The sequence below is a fragment of the Mirounga angustirostris genome, unplaced genomic scaffold (genome assembly GCF_029215605.1).
Source record: "Mirounga angustirostris isolate CCGP_5_RB_7025 unplaced genomic scaffold, mMirAng1.0.hap1 SCAF_10, whole genome shotgun sequence".
In the NCBI taxonomy this organism is placed as follows: Eukaryota; Metazoa; Chordata; class Mammalia; order Carnivora; family Phocidae; genus Mirounga; species Mirounga angustirostris.
The window spans coordinates 98,537,446-98,557,053 of record NW_026991718.1 but is presented as its reverse complement, the minus strand read 5'-3'; the positions used below and the strand labels follow the sequence as shown (position 1 = coordinate 98,557,053).

Below are 19,608 nucleotides of genomic sequence, written 5' to 3'. Positions count from 1 at the left end.
CTTATTCCTCACCCCCACCACCACCATTGTAATCTGAGCTTATCTCAAGGGCTTCTTAAAAGGGGAAACCCAAATAAAGATATGCATCTATTCAAATCTTGTCTCTTCTTCTACCTCTAGCCCAATTCCATAGGTTTCAAAGGTTCTTCCTGGCCTACTGGAGCTCATGCTCATAAAGCTGCTCTGGACCCTCATTGCATTTGTTGTCAGGACCAGTTAAATGCAAGACTGCATGTAATGATTCATGTTCTTACCATTGTGTCCCTCCTCCTTCCAATCATAAGATGGACTGCCAAAAGTCAGGAACTCTTTCTTGTGTTGCTTTGGTTTTATTTTTAATGTCCCTCAGTGCCTAGGGTGAAACTAGCACAGAATATACACATGGAGTAAGTCTTCATTGAATGAATAATGTAGTCTTAATAGGCCCATACCCCCCAGGCCAGATTTTGCAGATGTCAGGCATCTCTTCTCTCTTCTTCAGTTTCTTTGCCTTTTAATTATCTTTCCATTAGTCTTGTAGTTCTTGGTGACCTCCTGAGGGCCTGGCAGTCAGAAGGTTACAGACCAGGCCATCCAGTTTGTTATAGGGGTAATATAAAGAAATGCTCTCTCTGGTCACACTTTCAGAACATTTCAGGCAAATTGGCAGAAATAAGTGGGAATACAAATGTGTGGGGAAGTAGCAATTTGAATTTTCAATTTTTATCTAGTCCTTTTAATTCTAAATTTATCCATAGCATTGTTTTATTGTCAAAATTATATGAATTTAAAAACAAACTCAAGTATTAATGATTCCAGATGTTTTGCTTCAAATATTTTTTCCACATTTTCCCCGTGAGATGAAGTCTCTTTGTTTCTTTGTTTCCTTGCTCTCTCTCTTTTTGGAATCCACCTGATTGAAATACAAATTTTAAATATTAAAATTCTCTATTTTATTTTGGTTAAATATCTCATACGGTTAAAAGCTGGTAGATGAATTCTAGTGAAACTGACAGCTTATGGTTTTGTTTAGCAAATGACTATTTCTTCTCCTCAACGTAAATGCTGAGCCTCCCGTTTTTACTTTCTTTGTGAAATGAGGACTAGTACTTATGGCCTCTGTCTTTCAAGACTTTCAGCAACTGAGGGCATTATTATTTATTCCGAGAGTTTAAAAACAGGGAAACTTTTTTTTTTTTTACTTTTTTTTGTTTTTATTATGCACTACATTAATACACTGCATAACCTTCTAGAAGGGGTAGAGGAGTATGACTGAGTTATTTTTCATCAATCAGGAAAATGCTTCCTTAATCGATATTCTCCAAACCCTTTGACACATGGTAACGATTAACTCCAAAGACCCACCTATCTCTTTGCATCAAACTCCACTGATACGGATAATAGGCAACCCTTTTTTCCTTGCCCCCCTTACTGAACCTGTGGATGTGCGCATGACCAAGCGCATGGCCATGATGCCAATCCCGGGCAGGATCTCGAACCACATGGCAGCGCGGTTGCCAGAGCCAAACCTTGCCTTCCGGGTCCGGTAAAGGTGACCCGGCCTCCAAAAACAGGGAAACTTTTCTTCCACCCTCAATAGTGTAGCACTCTATTTTTTTTTTTTTTTAGTTTTTTTTTTTTTTTTTTTTTTTTATTTGCAAGAGAGACAATGAGAGACAGAGAGCATGAGAGGGAGGAGGGTCAGAGGGAGAAGCAGACTCCCTGCCGAGCAGGGAGCCCGATGCGGGACTCGATCCCAGGACCCTGGGATCATGACCTGAGCCGAAGGCAGTCGCTTAACCAACTGAGCCACCCAGGCGCCCTGTAGCACTCTATTTATCATTTGTTTGAACCTGTTTAGTGAGTATTGATTTTGCAAAATATATTACCAAAAGCTTATTTCTCGGATTCAGTTCTTTTCAAACTGTGCACAACTTGGTTGGGCAGAAGAGGCCTCCCCGTTTGTTCTGCTTTATTCTTCCTAAATGGACTTTATCACTGTCCCTCCGGTTGTCTCCAGAGTTCATCACAGATGATCTCCTTTTGTTGGCAGAAAGCAAGCAGCACAGGAGACTGCAGGGCACAATTGCTGAAAGGTTCCTCTTTCAATTCAGGTTTCATTCTAATTTTAACTTATTTAGTGCTGCTGTGGAAAAGCTGCCTGAAATAAGGAGAATAAATACATGATACCCTACATATGGAGTTCACAAAATAGGATGCAGAAATCTAGGAGCTAAAATTTAGATCTAAGGCACAAATTTTCTTTTCTTCTTCCCCTCTTTCCTTTTTATTCTCTTTTTTTCTCTCAGTTGACAGGACGGACAGGGTTGGCAAGAGTGAAAGAAGAGGATGTGAGATTTTATGCATTTGTTTATTCCTCTCTGTTTGAAACGTGACAATGTAGGATTGATCGTAATTCTAATCAGCCTCTAAAAGACTGAGGTGGCAGCCATGTGGAATGAGCTTCCTGATCTTTGCAGAGTCCAGAAGCTTTCATGGAAGAGCACTGAGAGCAAAAGCCTACCTCTCACCCAGGAGACCCATAGGGACAGGGTCCAGTAGTTTTGTTGAGGTTCCCTGCATTAGAACCAAGGTATACTGGTTCTAAATATGAAAAAATTTGCACAGAATTCTGTATTTTTTTTTTTACATATATATTACGTCTTAACATTTCCACAGAAGACTCTCAGTTTTCTTTCTGAAGGTATAAAGGCTGGGACTGTGTTTCTGTTAGGTAGAGAAAATGTATCACTCTGTCCTGCCTCCCTAGAGCTGTCTTGATTTTTAGTTTTACTGTAGCTTTCAGTGCTGAGCCCCTTCCAGGGTGAGAGTTTCTTCCTCTGTGAAGCTCGCTCACCACAGGCGCAAAGATCAGAGTTGAATTCCCTGCTTCTACCAGTATTGTGTTCAGACTCAGCAGGCACATTTTTTACTTTTGACTGGAAACTTGTAACCAAACCACATATATGTAAATATGATAGGGAAGAAGGTCATCACAACTATTCAAACAAGTCATGGGCCCACACAAGAGAAAGATGAACTTCTCTATCATTAGCAGTTCACACATAGAGCAAATACTCAGTTACGTATTATCTTAGATTCTACATCAAAACAATGCTAATAATAGCATTTGAGTTAATAAAAATGCTCATATGTCTAACAACTAGAAATTTCTAGTTATAGGAAGGTAATATAGCCTAGTGGTAAAGAACTCTCTAGATTTGGAAACCTTGATTTGAGCCTTGGCTTTTCATGTAACCAGCTGTATATGCTTAGGAAATTACTGAGCTCTGGACTTTAGTTTCCTCATCTATAAAACAGACACATTAGGATTGTTCAGAGGATTAAATGAGATGACATGTATGACATTTACCACAGTACCTGAAACTCACTAAGCATATCAATATTAGCTAGCGGTAGCATTTCTGTCACTTTACTGTTTATTACGACATTTCATCTTCCTGACAACCTTATAGTGTAATATATACCAGGGGCGGACATTTTTTTTTTCTGTAAAGGGCCAGATAGTAAACGTATTTGGCTTTGTGGACCATTCAGTTTCTTTTGTAGCTAACTCAGCTCTGCCCCCCGTGGTGTCAAAGAAGCCAAAGACAATATAAATGAAGGGATGCATCTGTGTTCCAATAAAACTTTATTTACAAAAACAGGTGGCAAGCAGATTTGGCCCGGGGACTGTAGTTTGCTGATTCTTGGTAACTCCCTATTTGCTATTATCTGAATTTTATAAATAAGAACATGGAAACAGATTGTTAGGAGATTGCCTATGAGCCCATTGCTAATTAGAGGTACATGTCAAAGTAATATAGATTGTTATTTTTCAGTTCAGGCTTTCCTGCAGAACAGTTTATGATGGCCATTTCTTATCTAGTGATCATCTGCATTGCCTGAGAAAGACTTGTTTGCATTATTGGTTAGAACGTGGGGCTCCTATGAGCATTCTGTTTTTACTTTGTTTTATGGCCAAGTCTTCAACTTCAAACATCAAGACAACCTTCTTGCTAGCATGCAAATCCATCATAAGAAGAAATGGGCAAAGGCAGATGCCTACATCAGTCCTAACCAAGATTATGTAGAGAAATGTAGAGCCTCAAATCAGTTTTCAAGGCTCGTCTCTAGTTATAATGGAATGAATTTTTTCATTTAAAAATGTCTTTCTGGGTTCTGTATCTTTAAAAGAAAGGGCTAATTGGGGGGATATGGATCAAAATACTGAAAAAAAATTAAGATACTTTTATGGAGTAAGTTCTAACTTTAGAGTTTTGTTTTTTTGTTTGTTTTTTTGGTTCTAAAAGACATCCCTAAGAGAGGAGCATGGAGTCTGGCTTGGGCAAAGTCTTTTACACATGGTTCTAGGATACACATTCATACACACTGTCTCACACATATGCACACTCAAATCTCTTTTTGTTTCTCGGTCTCTCTGTCATACATACACTCATACATGAAGTAAAGAAGGTATTTGGGTGTCTAAAAGCAAATATTCTCTAAATCCTCAGAGTCTCCTCTTTAAGATTGCCTCAGGCTATTATTCTGATTCAATTTATATGTATTTAGATTCAAATTAAATAGGCTTGGCATCAAATTTCTCAACCTTCCACAAATTAGAAACAATAAATAGGGAAAAGAATATTGTTAGTAAAGGGTGATTGACTGCAGCTAGAGGTGGGCTGATGTTTGGATCCCAAAGGAGTAACCAGAAAGCTGAAAAACCATACTATGATACCTACTGACTCCATTATTAATGTATAATATACATTACACTTTGATTATTTAACAGAAATATTATAGTATCTTTTAGGATTATGCTGCTCTAAAGTTGTTCTAACAATTAGAAGTTTTCACCTTTAACATTTAAAATCCAGTTTTCTGGAAATTCACTGGAGTCTAACCCCACTTTTTCTGAAGTTGGATAAATATGTTATAGTCTAAAATTCACCTTATAAACACATTTCTTAATTGATCAGCTATATTTATGTCCATTTATATATTTCTTCATGCCAGACAGAGTTAGAAATAGCTCTTTACTGAGCTGAGTGATATTGGATCTAATGTAAAGAAACTTAGTATAGGACAAATCTAGGGACAGCATCAGTCAGAAGAAAATTTACAACTTGACTGCCTCTGAGAATGAGGAAGTAAAAAAGTCCTGGAATGGCCTAAGCAGAGGCTTCAGCTATACTTAGTTGATAAAAATGGATACCGCAATCAATAGGAAAACCCAGCATGTGTTAGGGCTGGGGATAAAGCCCTGCCCATCTGAACATGTATTCCCATTTTATTTGCTCAGTCTTGGGCTGGTGACAGTCAATAAATATTCAATAAGCCCCTTTAACTGAACTTGTAAAACATCAAATTTAATGCCTTAAATAGCATTTTAAAAATCAAGTTCACAGTAAGGGTGCAGTAAATATTTGGTTTGCAATTTCATCTTGTATAATGGGAAAAAAGAGATAAGCATGGGGTTCATTGCCATATATGTAGAATTCCTAAAATAGTTATTGCTTCAATAAATACTCATAGAAGAGCAGCTCAAGTTTCAGATTTTTACATATTATGACTGAGAGACTTCCTTCAGGGAAAATTTAAAAGTTAAGGTATCTTTTAATATGATTCAGAAATACAGTTTTCTTGACATACTGGGTTTGACCCTAGTTTCTACCTCTTTGGGACACTCTCTCCTCATTGCCATTTTGTGTTCTGTTGCTTTGTCCATTCAGTGCAACTTACTACACTTTTATATTATTTAGTTTCATTTTTACTACTTTTACCTACTCATTCATTAATTCTAACTGCCAGTATATATATAAAAAAAACTTTCTAAACAAACAAATGCCATTGAGCTCAGTAAATATTTTTCATAATTGATAATCCACTTTCTGCCTCCACATCTAGGCATACAATTATATTTTAAAAGTGGAGTCCTCGGGCGCCTGGGTGGCTCAGTTGGTTAAGCGACTGCCTTCGGCTCAGGTCATGATCCTGGAGTCCCGGAATCGAGTCCCGCATCGGGCTCCCTGCTCGGCGGGGAGTCTGCTTCTCCCTCTGACCCTCCTCCCTCTCAGGCTCTCTGTCTCTCAATCTCTCTGTCTCAAATAAATAAAAAAAATCTTTAAAAAAAAAAATTATAAAAGTGGAGTCCTCATAGGCTCCTCACCTAAGGGCTCACAGTCTTATTAATCAGCTTCTGCCATCTGTCTGAGAGGGTTCCATATTAGCTTCTCCCAAATGGATAGATTTTCCTACCAAGTATTTTGGAGTTAAAATTGAGAGAGAGCATGCAATCATTTTTATCTTTTCCTAAATTATACCCAAGTTTAGTACCAGGTTATAAATTTGAGCTGAGACTTGTTTGTACTCTAAGAATTGAGAAAGTTGCTCAGATTTCTCTGGAGTGGGTCACAAGTTTTCTTCCTGGATGTTTGTTCAGAATAGACAGCCATCTTTGATTTATTGGAGTCTCTTGCTAAAGCATAATTACAACTTCTAAACAATCCTTTTGACGTCAATTTCAGCTTTTTTTTAATTGAAAGAAAAGAGGAATGAATCATGTCTTCATCTTCATTCTGTAGTTCTTGAGGAATAATTTTAAGTGTTGTTGAAGAAGTTAGAAACATCCAAGTTAATTATTATATAGGTTTTGCAAAAGCAGAGTGTATGAATTATTAGTCATGTTGAAGAAACTCATTTTTCTTGAAACATTGAAAGATGTTATTAATCTTAAGCCTAGGTATATTGCCAGAGACTTAACAAATATAATTAGCCTCCCTGTTACAAATGGGGTCCACATCCATCATGAGGTTTCTTCGTTTCCCTATCAGAACTGACCTAGTGTTTGTCTGCATGGTCAGTGAACTAAATGGGGTCCATAGCTCTAGCCTTGCTCTCTGGCAAGTCTTCTGTCCCTTTCTGGTAACTCCTAAACTCCTCCCTTCCCCCAAGTATTTCCACTTGACTTACTGAAACAGTTGCATTGTTCTTTTGCCCAAATCCCAAGCATTCCCCAGAGAGCTGTTTTCACTTTCTGTAGAGCACTTACAGTTTATCTCTGTAAGAGAATAGTTTTTGAGTTTGGCACTTAGTCTATTTATTTTTCATTCTAATAGGAATCACTTTGGAGCTAGCTAAGCCACCTTTAGTTGGCTACTTAAGTGCTGCCCAGACCTCTTCCATCTGTATGAAACACTCACTTTTTCATGTCAGAAGTTTAATGAAACTAGAGAATTCTTTAAAATAACAATAATAATGAAAGACTAATAGAGTCAGGGAATTTTTACATATATCTTTTCAAGGTTGGGTCTATTATGCTAAAATTTTGAGGGTTTTATTTTTTTAATATGCCCCCAGGTTAGAATCACATAAATTAGTCAAACGTCTATCTCTTTGGATTAAAAATACACATTGATTTCATTCCTACACTTCCATATAGAGAAATTCTTTTTAATGGAATTTATGTATCTGAATGCCAGTGATACATAAAAATTAGTATGCGTTATTTAAAATAATAGATTTATTAGTAAGCAGCCATATAGCAGCGCTTGCTTGTTTTCATGTGACATTAAATATTGCATATCTAAAAAGTGATAGATACTGACAATTGGAATTGGTTATCATTCTCTCTTTCTGTTTCTCACACCTGATACATATTGAATGCCTTGCATACCTACATTTCTTTAAGTGATTAGTCCTTGTTTGGACATTTAGAGAAGCTAATATCAAATGGGGCCAATCTTGATTTGACTATTTTTCCACACCTCACTACACAAAAGTTACAAATAAACATTACATGATGGTTTCAGACTTTGCACCAATTCAAAAAGATTTTAATGAGAAAGGCCAACCTTTCTTGTTTCTTGGGCATTCAGAAACTTTTTGTGAGTTTGAGTTGTCACCGTCTCCTAATCTCTCAACTGTTTTTTTTTTCTCTTGCTTTCTAATCTTACTCAATTCGACTGTGGGGAAGAGCATACAATAGAGGGATTAATGGCTCAATACAGAGATGTTTGATTACTGGACAATAGAAAAGGGAATTTTGTAGAAGTTCTTACCCTTCCTGTTTACATTCAATAATGTAACCGTATATTGAAAAGGTTGTCAATGGTGGTTGTATTTTTCCAGTTGTGATTTCTAAAGTCTTATTGTTAGGTATTCATCAAATAAAGAAAGAGAGAAAAATTCTCTCTTCTTTCTTTCTTTATTTTTTTTGCAGTAACATTCTCCTTTAATAGCCTGGTGGGACCTCCAGTGGTGGAGGGGTGGGGTGCCCAAGCCCCAGCCACCCAGTCCCCTTGGCCACCCACCCCAGAGCCCAGAGTGGGGGGCTGGACAGCACCCAGCTGGGGGCTAGACAAGCCAATTCATTTCCCATTGCTGAGCGGGTCAGGGGAGGCAGCGCCGACCTTAATCACATGGTGGTTAAAAAAAATAATAATAAAAACTAGGAGCGGGTGGCAGGGAGGGGAGGCAAGGCCAGGGCATGGAGATCCCCCACCGGCCACCCCATGCCCCCCACCTGTGGCCCCTATTAAATATTTGCAGGGGACGCCGGGGCTGGTGGCCCTGGCAGGGGTGGGTGTGCGCCAACCCTATTTCAGGTGCACAAAAGAAAGAGAGAAAAGAAAAGAAAAAAAAAAAAAAAAACAACGATGATAGATTTGAGAAGTCAGTGCAGTTACAAAATGAGACTAAAGGAAGGACTAAAAGAAGTGTGTGTGCGTGCATTTGTCTGAACTTGCACATGAAATGCATTTACATATATAGAGTAGAAGTGATAAAAAGAGTTGAGGAGAAAGTATTCACTTTTTCTGCGAACAGTAGTGACCACACAGCTTTCTAAGTGCTGAGGCTTACATCTTTACATATAGTATGCTGGGTAGCTATGGCTATCCCCATCTTTCAGATGAAGACATAGACTCTTAGTGAGATGAGGAACTGGTTAAAGATCTCTTACAGCATAAGTGGGTGAACCAGGATTTGAATCCATATTATTTGTGGCTCCCAAACCTCTTTTTTGTTTGTTGGTGAAACCACAGTTATTGGAGAGTCCGGTTGATATTACTCTGGCAATTTTGCCAAATGTTACTCTGTGAATTTTGCAAATCTGATGAGAGTATGTGTAGACCTCCAAAACTCCTTCCTACTGACATAGGTAAAGGTAAAGCATATCTCAGAGCAAACTTTAAGCCATGCTTATCCACTGACAACCTGCAAATGTACAAAGCATTGTGCCGGTACTAAGAGAGGCAGAAAGAAAGAAATACATGGCATGTGCCTTGCCACCAGTACCTTATTAGCTAGAAGAAGAAATAAAGCATATACATATGAAAAGCTAAAGACAGCTCTTATCAATTAATAATTTGATACAGCACAGAACAAGTCATGATTAATTGTCAAATAACATGAAATGCGTGTGGAAGAAACTGAGCGATCTTTATTGGAATTCTTTTTTTTTTTTTTTAAGATTTTATTTATTTATTCATGAGAGATAGAGAGAGAGAGAGGCAGAGGCAGAGGGAGAAGCAGGCTCCCCGTGGAGCAGGGAGCCCGATGCGGGACTCGATCCCAGGACCCTGGGATCATGACCTGAGCCGAAGGCAGACGCTTAACCAACTGAGCCACCCAGGTGTCCCTTTATTGGAATTCTTAACAGAACACAAGGAAGGTATTTAATCTGGATGGGAATGGTTGGGCAGAATTTAGAAAGTAAAGGACAAAGGTGGGAGGTTAATTCAGGCCAGAACACAAGTGTAAAGAGAGGCAGCAAAGCAGGAGACAAAGGTTATCCCAAGTGGGTCCAAGGATACAAACAAAAACAAGGAGATAAGTAAACCATTTTGGATAGAGAAGAACTTGGACAAATAGAAAGGAGAGATTGAGCTAAGAAGTAGGTTGAAGTCACTGTATCAGCTGTTGAGGGCCAGCATAGTCTGAACCTGTTGCTCTAAAGGTGAGGCAAGTGGATAGAAATAGGAAGGTTCCATAGAGTTGTGCTTTAAGAAAAATGTTCAGGCAGTGGAGGAGAGAGGATGAATGTCTACAAGAGTGAGGCCGCTCGTGTAGGTCTCCTGCAGTGCGGCAGACCCTGAGCTCACCATGTATACTTCTCAACACTGCTGCTTAGCCTGCTGCATACTAAGAGCCCCCAGCTCATCTCCCCATCCAGTCACCTCACCGTGGCCAGAGTGATCTTTATAATACATCATTTGCTTGTAACCTCCAACAAAAACTCTCAATATGGCCTATAATAGTATTCTTATTTTCATTTCTGTGTCCTACCCTTAAACATGGCCTACAAGGTGTGGCTTTCCACTCTCTCTCTGGTCTTATATTCCACCTTGTTCACCCTTTTTCTCTAGGTATGTTGGATTAAAAAAAAAAAAGTATCCTCTTCTTTGTGTTTATCACACTCCCTCCCACTGTAGGTCCTTTGCATATGGTATCTCCTCTTCCTGAAATGCTCTTCTTTCCCCTGTCTGGTGAATTCCTACCTATCTTTCAGATCAACCCAATCTTCTTTCAAGACCTCCTTGACTAGGGTCAAATTTTTCATTGAAGTATCTCATAGCCGTGTGTATCTCTCTCTCCTTTGTTGCTTTTATTATATGTGCAATTTCTACCTTTATCTAATTATTTGATTACTGTTGGTTTTCCCCCAGAGACCTGAACTGAAGTTCAGAATCTAGCATATGCCTAGTCCCTAGTAGACTCTTACTAAATATGTAGTGTGTTTGTGGAGGGGTGTGTGTGTGACAAACTGTGATTAAAATCTAGGATGATTTTGAAAATTTCTGTATTTGAAGGCTTCAGTTATTGGAAATATTATTTTTAAATACCTTTGGCATTGATTTTTTTAAAAAAAGGAAATGTTACATAGTCAGTGGTAGAATTATAGTCTCAAATTATAGACTGATATGTTAGCAATAGGGCTAAGATTACACTTTTTGGTCTGCCTCACATCCTTCCAACCTAGATGTCGGCAAACATCCTATTGGGATATAAAGTTGCACCAAAATGCCCACAACCTCTGGAGAAAAAATATGGCCCTCTTTCCAATTGTCCTATCCGCTCAGACATTGTCAAGCTTTCTGAGCCTTAGGAGAACCAAAACAAGGCAGGATTTCTAGTTTTTACAGATTTTAAAGTAAGGTTTAGGGTCTGTGAGACAAAAGGGAACAATTTTTGTTGTAGTTTTTAAGTTAAACATAAACTGAGAGTGAGAAAACACAGAAATCACACAACTTGGAATTCACTTAAAGACAATCCAACTGCAACTACATTAATCAGGATCCTTTTGCTGCTAAAACAGAAAAATGATACTTAACCAATCAGGATGAAATGTCAACTTGAGAGGAAGGGAATGTGAAACTTTCATAAATCATCCAAACACCAAGAAATCTGTTACATTCTGATTTCCAACCTGCTCTGTTGCTATGAAAACTTACTCTCATAACTCAGCTCTCTAAACACTATATATTCATGCAATTATAATTATTTCTGAAAGGTGGACTCTGTAGTGAGATGAGGGAGTTTTCCTTTAGTCGGCTTAGAGTTTTTCCCAAGAAAACAGCCGCATCCTAAGAGTCATGCTCTTTTGGAATGATTTTGCTTTACTGTATCGAAATTTCTCTTCATGACCTAAACTGAAGACATTTTTTACGTGAGGTGGCAGTTGTCTTGGGACATGTCTCTATGGTGTTTGCTAAATTAAAGTTCATCTTTTCAGGCCCATCCTTTATTTTGTTTTTTGTTTTTTGTTTTTTTTCCAATGGTTTGCTGGCAGAATCAAAGACCTTGCTTCATTACCCTTGCAAGGTGGAGCAGAACTGGTAGGATGATCACAGGGGAGTGAGCAGGCTCCAACATTTCTTGAAAAGACCATTTCCATTTCATTGGCAGAGGGACCCCATCCTGTGCTGCAGCCACTTCTTAATTCTTTCTGCCATTGGTTCAGAGGGTCAGGCTTTTGTGGGGAGGGATTATTTGTTTCTTTAAAATCCACCAAGGTTCTTTCTCCTCCTGCTTTTTCCTCTTTCTTTTGTGGCCTGGAACAATATAATGTTAGTGATTTTTTTCAGTTTCTGACTTGCAGAAAATCCATCTATCGTTGGAAAAATGTAGTTAAATTTAATACCGCAGCTCTAGGTGAGATAGAAGTGAAGGTGGCTTAACATGTAAAGTGGGTAAAAAAAAATGTGTAATTGAAACAGTATGATGTTGATGAGGGAGTGTGTGAGGCTGTCAGGAGGCATTATAATATGCTGATGAGCGGGACCAGCTTCCTAGCTCTGCTCTAAGCACAGGCTCCATTATATTCGGAGGGGGAAAGGAACCTGGCATATTAATTGGCTTTGTTTTTTAGAGATGCAGGTGAAGCCTTTTTACTTCTGGTTTCTGAAAAGAAATTTGCAACATGTCCTAAAACCATGTTTAATCTTGAGTGTCAGCTGACAAGAAGAAATGAAATGAAATGAAAATGAAATGAAATAAGAAATAAGAAATTAAAGAAACTTTACTTTGGATGATTTATGAAAGTCTCATTCATTGAGTAAGAAATGAAAACCCATAATTTATTTTTAAAATTTAAAACAAAAAGATACGTTATTATTATATGCACCGACTCTAGAAATCCTCATTTTATGTAAACTAACCTGCCTATGAAAGCTCTATTTTTCTACACTGAATAAAAATAGTTAATTTAATAAAAGTACTGTAAACAAAGTGCTGTAAAATTTGAAATACAGAAATTATACTGTGTTTTTTTTCTGTTTTGTTTTGGAATTTTATAGTTCTTTGCATAATTGATATGTTTATTTCTTGCACAATCATCAGCAAGTTATTCAGGATGTGTCTATCAAAATTTTTGTCTGTCTGTCCCTTCTCTTAAGGGCTGTTTGTGTGTGTGTGTTGGGGGAGGGGGATGGGGGATGGAGGTGAAACTGGATGTGGGTGGTAGGAGTAAATATTAATGAACTTCAAATATTTCTTTCCTTTAAAAAACTGAAATATTAGGTCTTAAAGCAAAAGTATTCACTTAAAAATCTTATAAAATGCTATACTTTATTTTCATTTTCTAATCTCTAGGTTATTAGCAGATTGCTATATTGAATACCTTTCATGTGGTTTTTCGTTTAACATTTCCAAACACCCTTAAGGGATAGCTATTCATTAACTGAGGAGTGCCTAACCTTTTGCAGAGAGAGGATTAAATTTTCATTTCCCTCAAGATTTAAGATGACCAACAAGAGGATAACAAAGTGGAGCTTTGGGGAAGTGGGGAAAGATTGAAGACAGGTAGGAGAACTGACCCTTGAGTCACTGGGACATTGGGAGGTGATTTTCAGTTACTTGCCTGGGTTCCTAGAAAGCCAGGGGCCAGAGATTTGGAAAGGTTCCTTCATGGCTTTTGACCTGTGGAAATAACTGTGGACTTAGCTGAAGCTAGTTGGAGCCAGATGAGAAAGCAGAATGATATATAAAGCAGGAAGGAGTAATTATTCTCCCTAAATACATAGTCCAAGATAGTACCTTTCAAAAAAATACACACACACACTCAAGCATGCACATATATATACAATATATGTGAATTTATATGTATGTGTATATATTAATATGTCAACATTACAAGAGGACAGAGTATTAGAAGAAACACTGTAGTCTATGTGGTTCGGACATCAGTGTAATAAGACTGAGGCAGAGAGAGAAGCTGGTCGGTGAGTAGATATCTTTTAGCCTCCCCCTTATTCAGTGGTGCAGAACCCCCAACACTCAAATACAGTCTGTTCCCAGAAATCCAACCAGTCTATGCCTTTCAGGCTGATAGAAGGAGCTGCAGATCCTATAACTCATGGAGTCTGGGTTCTTGTTCAACACAAATCATGGTTTCCTGCATGGGAAACCTTGTTTAGGAATTTAAATTATCAGAGAATCAGAGCAGCCTGAAGCAGTCACGCTTGATAGTTGAATTTCTAGGAAATCATTACGAGAAACAAAATTGTATTGTTTGGAAACTTTTCCAGAAAATTATAGAATAAGTAATATAATTCTCTGGTAAGGACACAGTCTCACCACAGAAAAAGGAAGTTCAGCTCTAACACACGTTTCTTTTATTTAGGTTTATTCATTCTTTTTGTCTTTGTTTTCTTTAAATAAAAAAATATGAAGAGGAAATGATAGCCTCTTGTCTAGAATGCTCATACTTTCTACACTTAAAAAAAATAGCTATTTTATGTCTGAATCTAAGTATTTATTACATATTCCAAAGAAAAATAAGCTCTTCTACTTGAAAATCTCATTTCAGAGCCCCTTTTTGCCTACAATATCAACTTTTGTTGATATTTTTCTCCTATATAGTGATGACTATAAAATGGGTATAATAATTTGATACTTGTAAGTCTTAGGCTTCAGTAAAAACCACAAACTATAATATAACAGTGTTATATTATGACTATATACCTAATTGATCTTTATACCAAATTGCAGTACTTCTAATAGATTCAGTTAATATATCATATGTAGTTATGCTTTGAGTAGATTGAGTGAATTACTTTTTGTTAAAGGAAGTAAGTAAATTTAAAAATATGTATTTCCTCTTTGTAAGCCCTTGGCACAGTTGGTTTGGGGAAGGTCTCCCACCAACCAGGCATTGAACATTCATCATGAGTAATTTGCTGTTTTGGTTGATACAGTTGTCATATTATAGTCATTTCCTCCTTTAGTTAGTGTTTTAGCCTAAAGGCAGTAGAGTTATGTTTTTTTAGACTGATTCATTTCCCAGCTGCCAAGCAACTTCTTTTAACCACATTTACAAATTGCTGGATGCATCTGCATACACACATAATGAATTGATAAATATTAGATGAAAGATATGCTGAAATAAATTGAAAGTTAAAACTCGTGGAGTATATTTACATTTAGATCACTCTAGAAGATGTGTTTAAAATAGAAGTATATCTTTCAGTTCTATAAGGAGTGTCTACTGGGGCAAGCACAATTAATCTTGGCGTAAACATGAGAAATAATTATTTAGTGTCTATTGTTTGACTGCCTAGATTACTGCAAAATCCTGTGAGTGATCCCACTAAATGTATGGACTTAATGGAGCTTCCTGAATTGTATTACTTTAGTAGGTTGCTTCCATATTCAAAACATTTTGATGGCTTTTCATGTCCTTAAAATGAAGTTGAAATTTCTAAGCTTGACATTCAAAACACTCCTAAATTTAGACCAAATTTATCTTCCTAAAAACCCCATGACCATCTTAGACAATTTCAACCAAGGTGGGCTTTTTCTTCTACCTCCATTGCCCTAACCTTGCAGTACCTTTCTGTCTAATTCTCCCCTTCTATTAAGGGTCACTGTGATATAAAGAATGTAAACTTAGGTCTGTGACACACCAGAATTCTACACTGGGCTCTTTCTCCTACTAAGTAGGTAAACCTTGGGCAAACAAATTCTTCCCTGTGGAGCTTAGCTCCTAACTCTGTACAGGTATATCAATTAGCTATTGGCACAATAATGTAACCAACAACCACAAAAACTCAGTGGCATAAAATAAATGTTATTTCTCATGCATCTATGGATTGGCTGGTCTCACCTCCAGGTGCTGAACTCAGCTTAGGATTTCTCCACAGGTCTCCCATACTTTGGGGGATCAGTGAGATACAAGGATTGTTTTTCTCATGGGGATGGTAAAAAGTCCAATTGTCCAACTGTGCAAGTACGATTCAAGTCTTTGTACCATTTTGCCCTGTGGATGTCACATCACTGGGTAGGGAAATAAAATCCACCCCTAATGGAAGGAAATGCATAGGAAAAAAGATAAAAGGATGAGGGTGAATAATTGGGAACAATAATGGAGTCTGTGACAGTAGTATTATTGGGGGATTAATTGGAATCATCTAGATTAGGTTTCTAGCATAGCATGTGGCACAAAGGCAATCACCACATTTGACTTTCTCTCTGTTTCCCCGCCCACACCTCTTCCAACCCTCCTTTGTCCTTTCGTCTCAAAATAGATGTCATCTCTTTTATGAAGTTTCCCTTACTTTCACCTCAAATTAAAATTAACTGCTTCTTCCTCAGTACTTAATGCATTGTCTATAATAATTCACTTAAGGCCTTTATCTCTTCTCCTATATTAAGCTTAATCATCATAAGTGGATTGTAAAACTTGATGGTAGTGTTTTATCACTGGAACTTCCCGGGCTTTTCACATAGTAGGCATTCAGTGAATGTTTGGTAGACCATGAGTTTTTTATTTACTCTTTTATTGAAATACATCTGGTGCAGCTGATATCAAGCCCTCTATCTTCTCATCAATCTTAAATTTTCTTATCAGCTCAAGTAGAACCCAGTTGCCATTTAAGAAGCCATATTGGTTATGAAACCTAGTGAAATATCAAAATCAATAAAATTCTTTTAAAAATACCAAAAATTATATAACAAGCTTATGAGTAAACTGGAAATGAAGTTGTGTATTATATACATATAATCTTTAACCTAAACTCTCATATTTCCTTAGAGCAAAGGTGATAGAAATAGCTTTAGTATATAAATGATATATAATTTCTTGACAGGCATGTGAGTCGACCATGCAGAAATTACACAGGGGAAACATTATGCCTGCTCACCTCCTTTGTCATTCTTCCTGGTGTTCCTGTCAGTCAGACTGTAGAGCTCATGATCCTCATGCATCTGAGTCAAGTTAGTTTGCTGATGCCACGTCTTTTCTGTCCCTCTGACTAGCACTTTCTGCATAACCATCTCTTTTGAGTGATAATATCTGACTCTATGATCTGCAGAGAAAAGATAGATATTTTATATCAGATCAAATGATATTAATAAGAACCCGAGATCATAGAAAATGACTTGTCAGCTTATATTAATCTGACTTTGGTCTCTGACAGCGGCCACCAGAGATAGTTGGTGGGAGCATTGCCTTATATGACCACCTTGTAGGTTAAAATCACAACCCAAGCACCTTCCTTTTAATTCTCAGCATTTAATACTTTTTTAAGTGGCTTAAACTCAGATTTTTCAACATCCCTATTGCCATGGACATCCAAAGCAAGGTAGAATAAGGAAAATGACACAAAGAATATGTACTTGTGTGCTACCTTCTTTGTGTGGTGACTGTGATAAGAAGGAAAGACTGCTGAACTGAGAATCAGAGGTTCTGGGTTATAATGTCTGCCCTGGCACTCATTATCTGGTCCTCGGTTTCTTCTCCAGGAGCATGCCTTATATACATTAAATTTGTTCCCGTGTGTGTGTGTATTAATTCCAGTATAGTTAATATACAGTGTTATATTAGTTTCAGATGTACAATATAGTGATTCAACAATTCTATACATTACTAATAATGAAGCAGCAGAAAGAGGAATTAAGAAAACAATCTCATTTATAATTGTACCAAAAATAATAAAATACCCCAGGAATAAACTTAATCAAGGAAATGAAAGAACTGTACTCTGGAAACTATAAAATGTTGATGAAAGAAATTGAAGACAACACAAGCAAATGGAAAGATATTCCATGCTCACGGATTGGAAGAACAAATATTGTTAAAATGTCCATAGTACCCAATGCAATCTATAGATTTAATGCAATCCCTATCAAAATACCAACAGCATTTTTCACAGAACTAGAACAAACAATCCTAAAATTTGTATGGAACTACAAAAGACCGTGATATATATTCACTGTGTGTGTGTGTGTATTTGATTATGATGTTTTGCAACTCTATTCATTGGAAATTAAGGGGCTAGGAAAGAGGGCAGAAGAGATAAAACACTGACTAAATAATGTGGTTTTGTGCCGTTGCCAGTCACTGTTTTGGAATATAACATGAAAGCTAATATTCCTTTTGTTATTATTATCATAAGAATTATAAAAATATGTTTACCTCCTCCTGGTGAAGACTTGATATTTCTTTATTCCTTGAATTTCTCCTTTAAGGTGATTAAATATCTTGTTTCTTAGAAAGCTTGGACAGAATTTGTTAATCCAACATGCCAGAATCTCATTATAAGACATATCAAAATAATTTTAGAAGACTTTGCATTAAATGTCTATTGTCCACTGGGTAATTTTAGCCCAGTTTCCTCATATACATTTTTATGAGTATTTCCATTTTGATGCTAGTCAGCTTTTCACACAATATAAATATCTACTCATATCCCTTGGTGTGCAGAGCATTGTGACTCTGATTCCAAATTATATACATATGTGTTAACTGCAGTTTCATTCTCATAAAGGAAATATTACTGAACATGACTGTTCTTCTAATGGTTTCCATGCAAAATGAATTATGTTGTATTATAATCTGGAGTCTTTTAGTTTTCCCATGAGAAATTGTCTGAAATAGTATCCTGTTGTTTAAACTGTTGAATTATCTCTTAGTAGACTTGTGTAGAGGATGAGAACTAAGATAGCTTTCCTTTCCTTTCTTCTTAGTATACCCACATAACACAAAGAATAAGATTTATTTCTTAAGAGCTATGGATGGTTTTATAGGTCTCAGAATAATTCAAACATGCTGAGTCTTTTAAAAACAGGCACTCTGTAAAAAGGGATGCATTAAGTTCTTGGACTAAGGTTTTTTGTTTTTGCTTTTGTTTTCAAATTCATATTCCCTTACCCCCCCAGATATAGAGGAATTTGGTATAGTGGTTAAAAGTATAAGCTCTGGGTTAGACTGATTTGATTTATGTAACAATCTCTGCCTCTATTGGCCTGAGCAAGTTGTATAACTACCTGAAGTCTCAGTTTCATCACCTTCAAAATGAGGATGATGATAGTTCCTGCCATTTATTTCATTCAACAAAATTTATTACAGGCCTGCCTCGTGTCAGTTTATGTTCTAGATGCTAGGGATGCCCCCATAAGACAAAATTCCTATTACTGACTTCTCAGAGGAAAATAAACTATATAAAAGATATAAACATTTAAAAAGCAGTGGTACCTACTGTGATAAAATAGTGACTGGGTACTATATTAGGTTAGATAGTTTTTAAAGTTCTTTATAAAGAGAATATATTTAAGCTGAGACTTAAATAAGAAGGAGGTAACCATACAAAGATCTCAGAGAAGAACATTCAAGGCAAAGGAAGCAGATATGGTAAAAGCTCTGGGGCAAGAATGAATTTGCTATGTTCAAGAAACAGAAAAAAAGCCAGTGAGACATGAGCGTATGATCTAAGGAGAAGGCTATACAGACATCGGAGAAGGAAAGGATCAAAAATTGTGGAGCCTTGTAAGCCAGGACAAGGAGTTTGGGTTTTATTTGTAAGTATTATTGGAAGCCATTGAAAGGTGTAGTGAAGGGAACACCATGGCTTACTTAATAATTTTAAAAAATGTTTTTTTGAGATAGTTTGTGGAAAATGGCACGTAGAAGGAAGACTTGTGGGCGACCACTGCAATAGCCCAGAGGAGAAATATGCTTAGATGAGGTGGTAATTCTAGATGTGGGGACCAATGGGTAGTTTACAGTATGTTTTGAAGGTAAAGTTGACATAACCTGCTCATGGATTAGATATGGGGAGTGAAAGGAGAGGAAGAAGCAGACTTCTTGCTCAGCAGGGAGCCCGACGGGGGGCTCAATCCCAGGAC

The 19,608-nt window shown here is 37.2% G+C and overlaps 1 protein-coding gene and 1 pseudogene across 3 annotated transcripts in view; one reads left to right on the top strand and one right to left on the bottom strand.

Moving 5' to 3' along the window:
- The window catches only part of MACROD2 (mono-ADP ribosylhydrolase 2), a 2,039,999-nt gene that overhangs the window by 748,329 nt on the left and 1,272,062 nt on the right, over positions 1–19,608 (top strand). The window lies entirely within an intron of this gene.
- Positions 1,261–1,483, bottom strand: LOC123851536 (NADH dehydrogenase [ubiquinone] 1 alpha subcomplex subunit 1-like; annotated as a pseudogene).